The 13,881-nt window shown below is 44.6% G+C and overlaps 1 protein-coding gene across 4 annotated transcripts in view; it reads left to right on the plus strand.

The window, feature by feature from the left end:
- The first annotated feature begins 3,920 nt into the window (after positions 1-3,920).
- The window catches only part of PIP5K1B (phosphatidylinositol-4-phosphate 5-kinase type 1 beta), a 360,505-nt gene continuing 350,544 nt past the window's right edge, over positions 3,921-13,881 (plus strand). Inside the window, exon 1 of one of the 4 annotated variants that reach the window (XM_036991203.2) lies at positions 3,921-4,451. The gene's annotated coding sequence lies outside the window, so the exon portion shown is untranslated. The remainder of the gene's footprint in view (positions 4,452-13,881) is intronic. The other 3 variants (XM_036991204.2, XM_036991202.2, XM_017653648.3) reach the window with 3 other exon arrangements.

The following is a 13,881-nucleotide window of genomic DNA, read 5'->3' on the forward strand; positions in this document are numbered from 1 at the left end:
GGAACATTCTTGGGGTTAAAGGGTTTATACCTTTGTGGGGAAAGTGAAGGTTCCTATGGCCAGGGCAGGATTCTCACCTGGCCCTGGTTGGCTAGCTCACAACACATGTGTGGACAATACATTGTTATTGACTATAAAGAGCTCTGTCCAGTGCTCTGCACAGCTACTGCATGGCTGCAGGAGAGCAGACACTGGAGTGGTGACAGCACTGAGAACAGAGACTGAGACGGCTCAGGGTACAGGGAGGCCCAGAGGCAGAGACCGGCTTGCTGCATACAGACTCACTGTGACTGGGCAGGATTGTAGTGGTTGACCTGCCACCATGGGAATAAAGGTGGGTGTAAACCCTTTCACCCCAAGAACATTCCACTGTCATTTTTTGGTCTCATTGAATCCATAGTGAATTTGTCCAGGGTTGAAACCCATTGGCAAGACAACCCAGCTCTGTTCTCCTGGTGGTAGTTTGAGCACTAGAATCACGTCTGCATCCAAGGGTCTGCAGGTCTGTCATCCTCCTCTGTCTCTGCCTTTGCCCAGAGTACTGGGCAGAGCTCTTTATAAAATGACTCAGTCAATAATAGCTTATTGCCTAGGGTGTGGAAGCAGTAGCCTAGCAGGAGGTCATTTACATTATCAAGTAGTTTAGGGTCAGGTGAGGATACTGGCAATAGAACTTCCAATTTCCCACACCCCCAACTCCTGGCAACTACTGATATTTTTATTGTCTCCATAGTTTTGCCCTCTCCAAAATGCCATATAAAGTTGGAATCATATAATATGTAGTCTTTTCAGGTTAGCTTCTTTCACTTAGCAATATTCATTTAAGTTTCCTTTCTGTCTTTTCATGGCCTAATAGCTCATTTCTTTTTAGCACTGAATAATATTCCACTGTTTGGATGTACCATGGTATATTTATCCATTCACCTACTGAAAGACATCTTGATTGCTTCCAAGTTTCATACAAATTGTGAATAAAACTGCTATAAACACCCATGTGTAGGTTTTTATATAGATCTAAGTTTTCAGCTCCTTGGGTTTATCAAGAAGTAGGATTGCCAGATCAAATGGAAATAGTGTGTTTCATTTTGTAAGAAACTATCAGGCTGTCTTTCAAAGTGGCTGTACTATTTTACAACCCCAGTAGCAATGAATGAGAATTTCTGTTGCTCCACATCCTCACCAGCTGTGGGTAAGTTGGGGTTCCTATGGCCAGGATCCTCACTGAACTTAAACCACCTGATGATGTAACTGGCCTGTTGCTAGGCTACCACTTCCACACTTTAGGCAATAAGCTGTTACTGCACTATATAGAGAGCTCGGCCCAGTGCTCTGGGCGGAGGCAGAAACACTAGTACTCGACCTACCACTAGGAGAACAAGCTGGGTAATAAACCCTTTCACCCTAAAGAAATGTTCTACTGTCATTTCTTTGGTCACACTGAATCTGTAGCAAACTTGCTGGGGGCTGAAACCCATTGGCAAGATACCAGCATTTGCTGGTGTCAGTGTTCTGGATTTTGGAAGTTCTAACAGGTATCATTCATTGGTAATGGTAATGGTATAATTGTTACACATTTTTCAAGACTTCATTTACATCATGTCTACTGTTGTCCCCTGGCCAAATAAATCATATGTGTGAGCTCAAAGCCCAAAAAGGAGAGAGGACCTGGATAAAGGGAGGTCATTAATTGAGGCCATTAATGCTATCAAATCTACCACAGGGAATATATACATGGTTTGTACAGGGAGTACTAAATAACATTATTGAAATTTGGACTAAGATCTAGAATCAATTGGAGAAGTTACATTTGAAATTAAGTGAAACAATTAGATGAGCATTTTCTAATTTTTAAGTGGTTCCAGATTTTCTGGTCAAGTCACAATTGCTAGTGATACTGATGTTGTTTTGTTTTAGGGTGTCTCCCAAATTCCTGTTGATAGACTTAGATGTAGAATTGGAAAGAAATAACAGGTCTCACACTAGGTGGTCCTTTGTTCCTTTAATTACAGTAATGATGAATGATGATCTTAAGGCTCTTGGTAGAGTTCCTTAGAATCCTGTTTAATAGAGTTAGCTCTCTACATAGCCAGTGGGCAGTCTGCTTTGTGACTTTTCTCTGAAAACCTAAGGCTGTTGGCATCTGTGCTTTATAACAGGGAGTTGCTCAGTCTCTTAATGGGTAAGGAGGGCTGTGTGTACACATGTATGCATGCGTTTGCAATTGTATGTAATGTGTGACCACTTTTGGTCCACTGTGATTTAAGTTTGGTTTTATCTGTTTTTACATCCACTGCATTCCCAGGAAATATTGAGAACTGACTTTGCATTTTCACTTATCCACTGCCTCTCTGGGATGCAGATTTGTTTTCTATTCCCTGGATTGCAAAACAGATGTTTGAGTAGCAGAGACTGGGATTACCATTCCGGATCCCAGCCAGCCAGCTATTTACAATGGTGTGGTGCTGCCCCCTACACAGTGATTCATACCAGGCCCATCAAGGGTTCTTTAACCTGGTCTTCTTTCCTCCACTGCCCTCTCTGTCGACCCCACATTGAACTTTGTTAATCCAGTGTTTGTTATTCATTGTTCAGGAATTGGGAGTCAAGGAATGTGGGTTATTCTGGCTCTTGGGTCACTTAGTGCTTTAGGGTCTTAGTTTTCTTTTCTGTAACATGATCAAGCTGGACTAGTTATTATTGCTAGTGATATTGATGTTTTATTTCCATCAGAGGCTTATTTCCTCTATTGTGTTCCTTCTCTGAAGATGCCCAGGCTCTCAGATGGCAGGACCCTTAGCAATTGGTGCCTGAAAACTCCCAGTAGTAGCAGACACAGCTGAGAAGCAGCAGGCTGGAAAACCGGTCTAAGAAAAATAGGTATTTGTGTGACTAAGGAGTTACTGCACTCCATTCTGAGCTGATACAAAACCATTACAAACTTACTTAAGCTGGGGCTTGGGGAACACCAAAAGAAGAGGTAAGTGTTCATTTGTAGAGAACTTAGAGAGTATCCTTTCAAAAAGAACTTTCCCTTGGCTCACCAAGCCAGGGATATGAGGATAAGGACAATGAAACGTTGGTGGGACAGAATGTATCCCATGTTTTCCATCAGTGTGTTTTGTTTTTAAATATGGTTAAGGTGGAAGTGATGGTGAGAAATACTACTTGCTTTGCTTCAGCTGGGAGCTATCCAGTACCTTTCCCACTCCTATTAAGTAAATTTAGCTACAACTTCAGGACAGCACTTTTCCAAGAGTTCTTTATTATCTGGCCCCTACACTCTCTTCTCTCCACTGACATCAGGTAAGATTACTAGTGCCTCCACCCCGACTCATTGCTGTTAGTAGGATTTAGCCCCCACCCCTATCACAGCCCTCTTTCCGGTCTTGTGTCTCCTACGACCCCCTCACCAATCTACCCTACTTGTTGGGTAGGTCTTACTCCCTGAGAACACTTGCTGTCATTAGAAGCAGTGACACACCGTCGCCTTGGAATCCTAGTCTGTCCTTTCTTGGTGGAGGGTGCACCTTGTCCTTCAGTGCGGGCTTCCCCCAAGTCGCGTCCAGCTTGCAGGCGAGTAGGAGTTGCAGAGTTCAGTGGCCTGAAAAGGGGGACAGCCCCATCCCAAACAGCTGTGCGTACCCGTGCCCGTGCTGCAAGACTGAGAACCGCCGACAAGCCTTTGGCTAGCCCTGGAGCCTTGGAGGAATCGGCAAAATCCAGGGGTCCGCCCCACCCCCACTCTTCGTCCTAGGCACGCGACCGCGGGACAGAGCGCCGTGTCCTGAAGCAGCGACACGGGAGCCCAGTCCTACTGCGGCGGAGGCCCTCGCAGCCGCTGCGATCCGGTCTTGCTTCCCTGCAGGGCGTGCGGGGATGGAGCGAGGGGGTGGAGAGAAAAGGGGAAGAGCCTGGGCGGCCGGCGGGCGGGGCCTGCAGCCTCCCTGAGCCGCGGCAGCGGCCGCGCAGACCGCTCTCTCTGCACCTCGCTCCGACTCGGGCGCGCAGTGCGCCGGCACCGAGCCCGGGGTCGCCGCTGCTCACCGACCCCCGGCCCCCTAACGCGCCGCGCCCAGGCTGCGCCGGGCAGCGGAGCCGCCCGGAGCGGCTGGGGCTTTGGCGGCCGCTCGCTGTTCCGTCTGGCCGGACGACTGGCGGGGAAGGAAGGGGAGAGCGGGGACACACACTCGCCGCGGCGCGCACGCATTGCACACTCGCAGCCGCGCGCCCCCGCCGAGGTGCGTCCGGGCCACTTTGGCCCCGCGGCTCGGCCCCGACACCTGCCGGCTCCCCGCGCTGCTCTCGGGCGCCAACCCCGCCCCGCCGCCCTTCCTGCCCTAGGTCTGAACAGCTCTCCCTTCGCCGGGGGTAAGCAACTACCTCCCGATAACTTGCAGACTGTGGCGCAACTGGTCTCGACAGCGGGGGCGCCCGAATGCTGCCCTGGTGAGGTAAGTTTTCTGCGCGTCCCCGGCCCTTCCTCCCTAGACCCCTCTTATGGGCTCGGGGTTGCGGGATCTGTGTCTCTGATGAATGCTGGAAGTCTCTAAGCGCCCACTTTGTCCGCGTTGTGGAGGGGTTGAGGGTGGCCACCGAAGCGGGACCTTCATTCCTTCGGGGCCACTGCTGCGCGCTCCCTGAGGGCACCCACGGGTTCACCAACCCGCTCCCCGGAGCCGCAGTGACACTCGCTGATCACTCTGGGTTCATTAAGCAGGGGTCCCCTCACCTCTTCAAGGGAACCAGCTGACTCTGGCAGAAGGAGAAATCCCACACCACCCTCCCTGGCATTAAACAACGGCGAACTTGTTAGGTGCCCCTGGGATCTCTAGAAGGGCTTGAGAGCCAGTGTTCTGGTCGTTTCTGGAGCCGGTGCTGGATTGAACAGGTGCAATAAGGGTCCAGCTTAAATGCAGCCCTAGACTTACACGCGTTTCCCCTGCTTCTCTCCTCTAGCTCGGTCAACGTGAAGCTTGGACGGCCGGGAGGGAGTGGGGGAAGTGAGGGGCCGGTGGAAAGCGAGAATGCCAGGGTTTGATTTGCCAGGCCAGTGCCAGCAGTCGCCAAAACAGAAGACAACAAATGTCTGCTTATCTCTTTTCTATGCAGATAAGCCCGTTGTCATTTCTTACTCCCCATCCCCCTCTTCCCCCCGCCCCCCCCCCCGCGCCTTCTCCTCCCAGCTCACTTGTCTCTGGTGCCCAGCGTGATTGGGTAGAAACCTGCCCCACAGAAGTTGTTTGTATAGGCTGATGAATTCTCTCACCTGATCTTCTGAAATCAGGGCTCTCAGCAGCGAATTGCTAGTTACTCTGATGCTTTTTAAAAACGATGTTTTAGACCAGCACTCCCCCGCCCACTATCTTTCTATGACATGATCTGCCTTGAATAACCCTGGAAGGCCAGTTGGGATTCAGAATGTGTCAGTCTACCGCGCAGGAGCGGCTTCCCCATCAGTACCCTGAGCACCAGCGTGTGGAACCCCTGTCGCCCCTCTGCTGAAGAGCCTCCATGCAGACTTCTCTCTGGTTGTGTTGAAAGGCTGAAGTGTTCTGCAGTTGTTGGAGTGGAGGCAAGGCGAGGGGTTTCCTTACCCCTACACCATGAAGTAGAATAGTCGTCATGGAAGCTTTCGTTAGAGTCTTTCCAGCTGAAAGGAGGCCCTGGGAAAAAACCTTTCTCAACCAACCGTGCCTGTGGGAAGTTGAGTAAGCATCAGGCATGATCTTTGAGTTAAGGGAAACGGTGGGTTCTGTGTACATTAATGTGAGTGAAGACTCAGAAGGACTGGTGAGGAAGCTGGCAAGTCTGAGACTGATGAATAATCCCGTCTTAGGTGAGAAGGAAAAGTGTTAAGAATTGAATGATAAAAAACCACATTACATTTTTATCCAAATGAAGACTAGAGGGATTTAATAATACCTTGCATTTGAATCAATGCCTTGGCATTTGGAAATGCTTTTCAGTGTTCTCATTTAATTCTGACCATTTCACAGGGAGCCAGGGCAAAGGTTATTACCCACAAATTCATGGGAAGAATGTGAGGCTCACAGGTTCAGGGATGTATCAAGGTAACAGGTGGCTGGAATTAGAGTCACAGTCATGTTTTCTTTAATCTCTGACCACCATTAACACCATACAGTGCTGTATAAGGTTTTAACAATGGCCAGACTGCTTCTGCATTTATTATGGTCTGTACTGTCTGAATTACAGTTTCCATTTCACAGGTGAGGAAACTGAAGTTTAGACAAGTGATGGGAATTTTTGGGTATCATGTCTAATCTAGTGGAGTTTATAAGGCTATAACTCAGGACTCCTGATATCTAGTCAGTTGCTTTATGGATTACGCCATTGTCCACTCCTGATAGCAATGAGGATATATCATGGATACTGCAGTATGCTAGGGGCAGTCAAGCATGCCTGCCAGTGAGCTGGATTCTAATTCTGGCACTATGGATTAATTCTGGCTGTATGACCTGGGCCAACTTATATCACCAGAGCCTCAAGTCTTCCACATATAAAACAAGAGGTTGTACTTAATTATCTTTCTAGTCTTAGTATTCTGTAATGCAATGTTAGTTTCTCTACGGAAAAAAAACTTTTCACCCTATGTTAAGAAAGGGATTTAGCTAATTATTCCACCTGTGAATTCCTCCTTTACCCTCTTGATCACATACCACTTAACAAAGGGAAAGAAAAATCCAAAGGCACTTTAGCTTAGCATCTATGTTGTTTAGTATTACTATTTGAGTTAAAAATATTCTGAGTAGCTGAACTACCATAAATTACTCAAGATTCATTTGAAGATTCCAGATAGTCAACTCATAACTTTATTGTTTTTAGCTTTGGGGTTTACATATAGTAAGTACTCAATAAATAGCTGTTGAATGAAGGAGGTAAATGAAATCACTCATAAAAGTAAGACACATGCTGTGAAACAGAAAGCATCTCATGCAAATTTCCAACATCTGATCCATAAGAAAATTTACCTGCGAGAGGTGTGTCTCCTGAAGCTATTAGGAACAGGTGCCCCTTGTTGCTCTCCTTCCTGAGTGCATCATATAGAGAAGAGTTTTTTTCTCCATGTAGACTCACATCATCTATGTCATGTTCTTTTGCTTGCCTCCTGGCTCACTTAGCTGTTAGTGTGTAGCTGGCTGAAAGATGAATTACTAGAAATCGACTTCTGCCATGAAAGAGTAAGTCTTAAGTTGGAGAAACCAGCCACTCTTCTTATATTTGAACAAATTTCAGCAGATGCTAGTACTGGCTGGTGGTTTCAGAGGGGGAACCTAATTAACAAAACCAACCTGGTTTCTGTTCCCTTAAAGATTCCTCTTTCTACCCTTCCTTCCTATATACGGCAAGTAGTGTTGTGTTTATAATAATGATGACAGAGTTAGAATGGATCTTAAATATTAACAAACCCAGGCATTGGGGAGTAAGGTATATTTCTGATAAAGAATTCAAGTATTAATTAGTTCAGAGACTTGCCCCTTTTATAGGTAAGACAGCTGAGGCTTGGAGAGGTGAGCTGGTCATTGTCACACAGATGTTCTGCAGGAGGACCAGGGCTATGTGGAATTCATTAGAAGGTTCATGTTCAAGTTGTGCAGGAGGTCCTGTGGTGAAGGGGCATTTTTGACTTTAGAAATCTTAGAGGTTAACAAAAAACTTCTGTTTACTAGTAATTATTAGTGAGGCATCCCATTTTTAAGTGGCTTAATATTTATATTTTTAAATTTCTTTGTACAAGCAGATACCATTAAGGAGAAAATGTTTTCATCTATTCACTATGATTCTCTTGGGTTATATATATCACAGGGCTCAGACTTAGTTCTTTGCTCCAAACAGTGCTTGGAGAAAGGGAACTATTTGAATAGAAATACAAATTATGGTGGTTTTTCAAGCCTCTCTTCCTGGTAAATAAACCCAGGAGCCAAAGGTGGCCCTCTTATTCAGCTGGTAAAGTCATAAGTATGTATACATTTAATTTGCATTTGCATTTTGCTTGTACTTCTGTTGAATGGTGAGTCAGAACATTAAAATCCTGGAAAAATAATTTTTTTCCCCTATGGCTCGAGCTTGCATTAGTAACTCTGTAAAACACCAAGTTCTAAACATATTTGTTGCAGAAACATGTTCTCTTTGTATCAAGTACATTAACTGGAGTTGGAAGGATACCTTTTATTTTTTTAGAGGCTTCCCAGTAAGAACTGTACATTATGTAGCTCAGCTGTTCATTTGTGGACTTATGTATGGCAGTTCTTCTAAATGCCAGGGAAATAAGAGAGGGAGGAAACGTAGCCTTCTGCTTTATTTAGTATTTTTCTTTTCAGAAATTTTAAACTTAAGCTGCTGAAGTTCTGTGTAGTAAACAACTGGCTGCCATTGACAAAGTGTCTCCTTTAACTAGGTTCCCTTCAGTATAAAAGATTGGGCCAGGGATAACAGGCTGGGGTTTGCCCCTTCCATTCTTCTTCAGTCTTTGCCTGTAAAGGAGTTGATAGAGGACAACAAGAGGAATCCTACCCATATTAGGTTACTCTTGGTAAGAATTGAAACATGGGTAGTAATTGGACATGGTTACATGTGTAGTCAGCTGGCAGTGCCGTGGTATTATAAGTTTAAGTTAAACTGTATTTGAACAGACAACTACATGAAGTATGTGTTCTTGTAGGAAGTGTTCTGTATTGTTTATGGGACAAATAAACAACATGTGGGCAGTAGGTTTTGGGAGTTTATGGAAGGGGCAAGCAAGTTCTTGAGACTTGTTTTCTTGAAGAGTTTTTAGAAAGTTAGCTGTAAAATTGTAATAAAGTATGAAGTACTGAGTCTACAGTATTGTTCCTACTAAAAAGTGAGCATGTGTATCTTTTGGTAAACGTTCTTTGGGCAAGGGTGGGACTTGTAAGCACTGGGGGCCCAGAAAGTATAATTACTTTGAATTGGAACTGAAGTTCCGTAAATGCTGAGCAAGGGATTTGGGAGGAAAATGAGCTATGTAGTAATAGCTAGCCATAAAAATGTGTTTCTTTGCTTTGTAGACTAGTACAAAAATACAGTAGATCCAACATAATAGCTAGTGAGTTTCAGGATTTCTTGCATTTTTTTTCTTTTTTAAGCCTTGCCTACCATTGTGATCTCAGGATCATTTAGTCACCCCATTTGTGAGGAAACAAAACAGCAACAGTAAAAAGATGCTGTACTATGGCCTGCTTGAGGGAGTGATAAGCATATCATAAGTATTTAGCTAATATTTGCCAATGGAAAAGTTTACCCATCATGTTTTATCTGTGTATTTTTGGAACTTAGCACTATGCCTGGCAAATGGAGGGTATTTGATGTGTATTGAACAATTTATAACCAAATGAATATCACTCTTCAAAACCTTGGGGCATTTCATAATTATTCCAACGATTTTATTTTTCCAGACTGTTTTGTAGAAACATCAAGCAGGCTGATAGATACTAGTTTCAATAGTATATAATGGTCTTGCATTTTCATTATAAATGGTGTTTATTCACGAAACCTCCAACCTTTTCTTAACCAACATGACTAGGTATGATTTTTTATTTCTCTTAGCAGAAATAGTAATCTAAATATGAAGTGTTATGTTTATCTGATACTTATAAATAATAAAAAGAATATTTTTGAAGCACTCAGAGTGGCTTAACGGTGAGTTGGGCTCAGGGTATAAGGACAAGAATGCACTTCAAGCTTCTCTAAGGTCAGGTTAAATGTCACTCCTTTTGGGACCTCCTCTGATTATCTAACTCAAAGGGGACCTACTTCATATGCCTTCTTCACTTATCACAATGAATACTTATACATTTATGTATTTCACTTGTTTTTCCATCACCTCTGCCCAGACTCATGCTCAACCTAAGATAATAAACTCCTTGGGAGTAGAGGTCATGGTTCTTTAGCACTCTTCTTCAACTGCTTGGCACATAGTAGGTGCCCAGTAAATATTTAAGTGAATGAATGAATAATTCCCATCCATCCTGTTGAGATGAACCTGGCCACTATTGAGGTCACAGAAGCTGGACAGGTTCAGCTCTGAAGACAGCCTCACAGACTAGCCATGGCGGCCCCCTAAGAACAACAACTTGAGTCCGCCAGAAGGGGAAACAGTTCTTTTTTAGGCAGAAAAATTCTGGCATGGGTACGAAGCAGTATCTTTATTTAAAGAGTCACTCCTTTTCATTTATTCAGAAATGAATAGCAGAGAACAGATAGGTAGAAATTATCAAGTATAAGACAAAACATTCCCAGAACTGTTAAAATGGGGTCTAATAGTACCTTAATCATTCTTCAGACACCTTGGTGATAATATACCAAGGCAAATCCTATGACACTTTGGATAAAAACTTCCCAACCTTAGCTGGTTTTTCTTTAAATGTTAGATGTATCAATAGCCCCGCACCAGGGAACATGCCAAGGTGGTGGTTCCAGGTGTCATCATGGACCAGCGGCAGAATTAGCTGACAACTTGTTAGAAATGCAGATTCTCATAGGGTACCCCTGGCCAGCTGACTGAGAAACTCAGGGGATGGGGTTCAGCATCTGAGTGTCAACAGGCCTCCAAGTGATTCTGCTGTGTACCCAATATTGGCAGGAAATGTTAAATCTGTTGCTAAAAGCATAAGCCTTCTGAAGTGCTCAGTATTCCCTGGGCGAATCCTGGGGTATGTGGAGAGGGTACCATCTGCCTGCTCCGCCACAAATACCTGGGGAGAAATAAATCCAGTCTTGGCTTTTCTCAGAGCTGTAGGGATACCGAAAGAACACATTCATATGACTGAGTTGGGATCTTGGACTTTAGATAGTACAACAGAGCTCTTGAGAGTCACTGACTCTGCCAAGTGATGGGTAATCCCAGGACTGGGAGATAGACCAGGGTATACGGGTGATGAGGGGGAAGACAGGCTTCATGCATGACTTAGGTTTGTGTGTTGCTGCAATAGGACACCAGGTGGAGGTGATTTTGAGAGCTAGTGGTGGTCAAGGAAGAGGAAACAGTGGCTTTCTGACAATTCTCAGTATTTCAAGTCAGTCCAACATACTAGATATTGGTGGATCCCTTGGTCAGGGTAGTACCAAGTGCTGTGGGGTGCGAAAAAGTATAAACATGGCCTGCCTCAACTTTGCTGAGAACTTACTCTATTCAGGCACTTCTGAAGTGGTGCTGCTCTTCGTCCTCACCATGCTTCCGACAGCGGACCACAGCATCCTCACTGCTGGAGGAGGAAAGGAAGCCCAGGCAGGTTAGTACTGGGCTCAGGAGCTCAGAGCCAGTAAGGGATGACACCAAGATTCCATCCCTGGCTTTTCAAGCCCGCATGCTTTTCTCTGCTTCATGCTGTTGTACCTTGGATTGTAGTTTTCAAAAAGATTAAAAAAGGAAAACAAAAGGGAATCTAAAATTTGTGTCTGCAACTTAGGCCTCTCTCTGAGCTCTAGATTACATAATTGACATTGCACTTGGGTATTTCAAAGGCACCTCAAGTTTTACATGCCTGAGACCAGAATTGTGATCTTTTCTCTCCATACCTGGTCCTTTTGCATGGTTCCCTGGCTCAGCTAGGTGATAGACACAGTTAGCCCCCAAGTCACGTGAGACAAATTGGGAGCCATCCTTGACCCCATCCATCTCACTCATTGCATCTAATCCATCATCCATTTCTATTGATTTGGCTTCCTGAATATCTCCCCTATCCATCAGCTTCTCACTGTCTCTGCTAGTTTTGTCCTAGTCCAGCTCTACATCTCTCTGCTGGCTTCTGCCATAGCCTCCCTGGGCTCCTGAGTCACCTTGGCCCTCCTCTAACCCATTAGCCATACTGCAGTCAGAGCAATCGAGATGGCCGGAGAGCACTCTCAGCTCTGCTGGCTGGACCTTTGTCTCCCACGTCCAGCCAAGCCCAGGGAAGCAGACATATTTTGGCCACTGGGGCTCTCCAGCTTGGTGGCTTTTTGAACTCCTGCACAGCCTCTGAGGACTTTCTCTTGCAAACAACATCCTGTTCTAATGCATTTGCGCCCCTGGATGTGGTCAGGCCCTTGGTCCTAACTGCAGTCAGCTGCTTTTAGAGGTGCAAGATGAAGGCGCAGTGTGGTGCTAGAAGCCTGCCCAACTGACCCCAAATACCAAGTTTTTTAAGTGCTCTGGGAATCTCCAAGGTGCAATCACTCATTCTAACAAGGAAACCAAAAATTGCTAATTAGTGAAAAGAAAAGCAAGTATTGAGGAAGGAATTAGTTGGAAGCTAAAGCTTTAGATGTAGGGGTCATCAGGTGGGCTAGGAGACAGGACTGTAGGAGCCTGGAGAAATGAGGTGACATAGTTGGCCTATACCAAGACCGCCTTTAATCTTTCCCATGGCTTTTTCAGTTACTCAGTCACACTCTGAATAAAAGAGAAGCACACCTGGCTTAGTTCAAGCTATTTCTCACAGTTGGAGGCTGCAGTCTGAGATCAGGGTACCAGTGAGGCCAGTTTCTGGTGAGGACACTCTTCTGATTGCAGGCTGCCGACTTCTCATTGGGTCCTCACAGGAGGACAGAGCTCTTATAAGGCACCATTCATAAAGGCCCCACCCTCATGTCCTAATTAACTCCTGAAGCCCCCACTTCTTAATACTATCACATTGGCAGTTAGGATTTCAACATATGAATTTGGGGGAGACACAAACATTTAGTCCATTGTACAACCCTTTATAGGCAAGTCACTGTGCTTTAAGAAATGCATTATACATTGAAACCCAGTATACATATTCCTAAAAATAACAAATATATTCAAAATAAAAGTTTCATGAAACAATGCTTAACTATACTACATGAGGTGTGCTCTGGAATTTTCAGATGTGTTCCTTCCCACTTGCAACCTCTCTCAAATGTGGTCACGATCCACCAGATTGGTTCTCCTCACCATGGGTGGCTGAGACCTGCAACTGAATCTGTCCCCCTCTCCAGTGCGGCCTGTGCAGAAGCTCAGACCCGAGGCCTGAGTCTATGGAGGACCATGACTCCTCAGCCAGTGCCCTTTCCATGCATCTGTGTTCATGGAAGCTTGCAAATTAACAACCCTCTAGCCCCCCAACTCCACCTCATCCAAAGTTTTAATTTCTGTCAAGAAAGCATCATGAAACTTGGAGAGCAGGCATCTGATATAACTTGGTGTTGGGGAAAAGCAACTCCTAAGGCCACCTTGTCTGTTACATGGCATCAATCAGCTACACTGATAAGATGTGGCCTTTAATGGGGCATGTCTGTATTTTATCATTTAATGCTCACCCTTAAGTTCATATTATTTTATTTTAGCAAGAATCTAAATACTGTAAGGAAAAAACACCCTGCTTAAAAACGATGTCAGCAACAATTTGACAGTAGTTTTTTTTCTCCCTGAAGTTCATTGAGACATCAAGACTGCCCATTTTAATTGAGCACAAGACAAATGGAGCTTAAAACAGAACTCTTGGCTATGCAGAAATTATGGGCAGGCTGTTACACATTTCCTAATTTCTAAAGGTTTGTTACTGTTTTAAGTCTCAACATTCATGATAGCCAAATGTTGTATAGAAAATTTCCCACAAATTTTCATGACCTTCCCTGATTCTTTAAAAGATTATACAGAACAGAGTGTCTTTTATGCTATAATAAAGTAATATCTTTCAGATCATTCAGAAACTTAAGACTCTGCCCTTGAACCAAAGGGCCCTACTTTACCATCTTTGAAAATCTCATCTGCCTTATTTTTTGGCCTTATTTCTGTAGCTTTCAGCTGTGACAGCCCCTCATTCATTGTTCATGAATGAGACTCTCTTGTGATTTTAGGAACTAGGTGACACCTGTATTATCTGAGCTGGTTTTCCCAAA

Source organism: Manis javanica, chromosome 2, assembly GCF_040802235.1.
Source record: "Manis javanica isolate MJ-LG chromosome 2, MJ_LKY, whole genome shotgun sequence".
In the NCBI taxonomy this organism is placed as follows: Eukaryota; Metazoa; Chordata; class Mammalia; order Pholidota; family Manidae; genus Manis; species Manis javanica.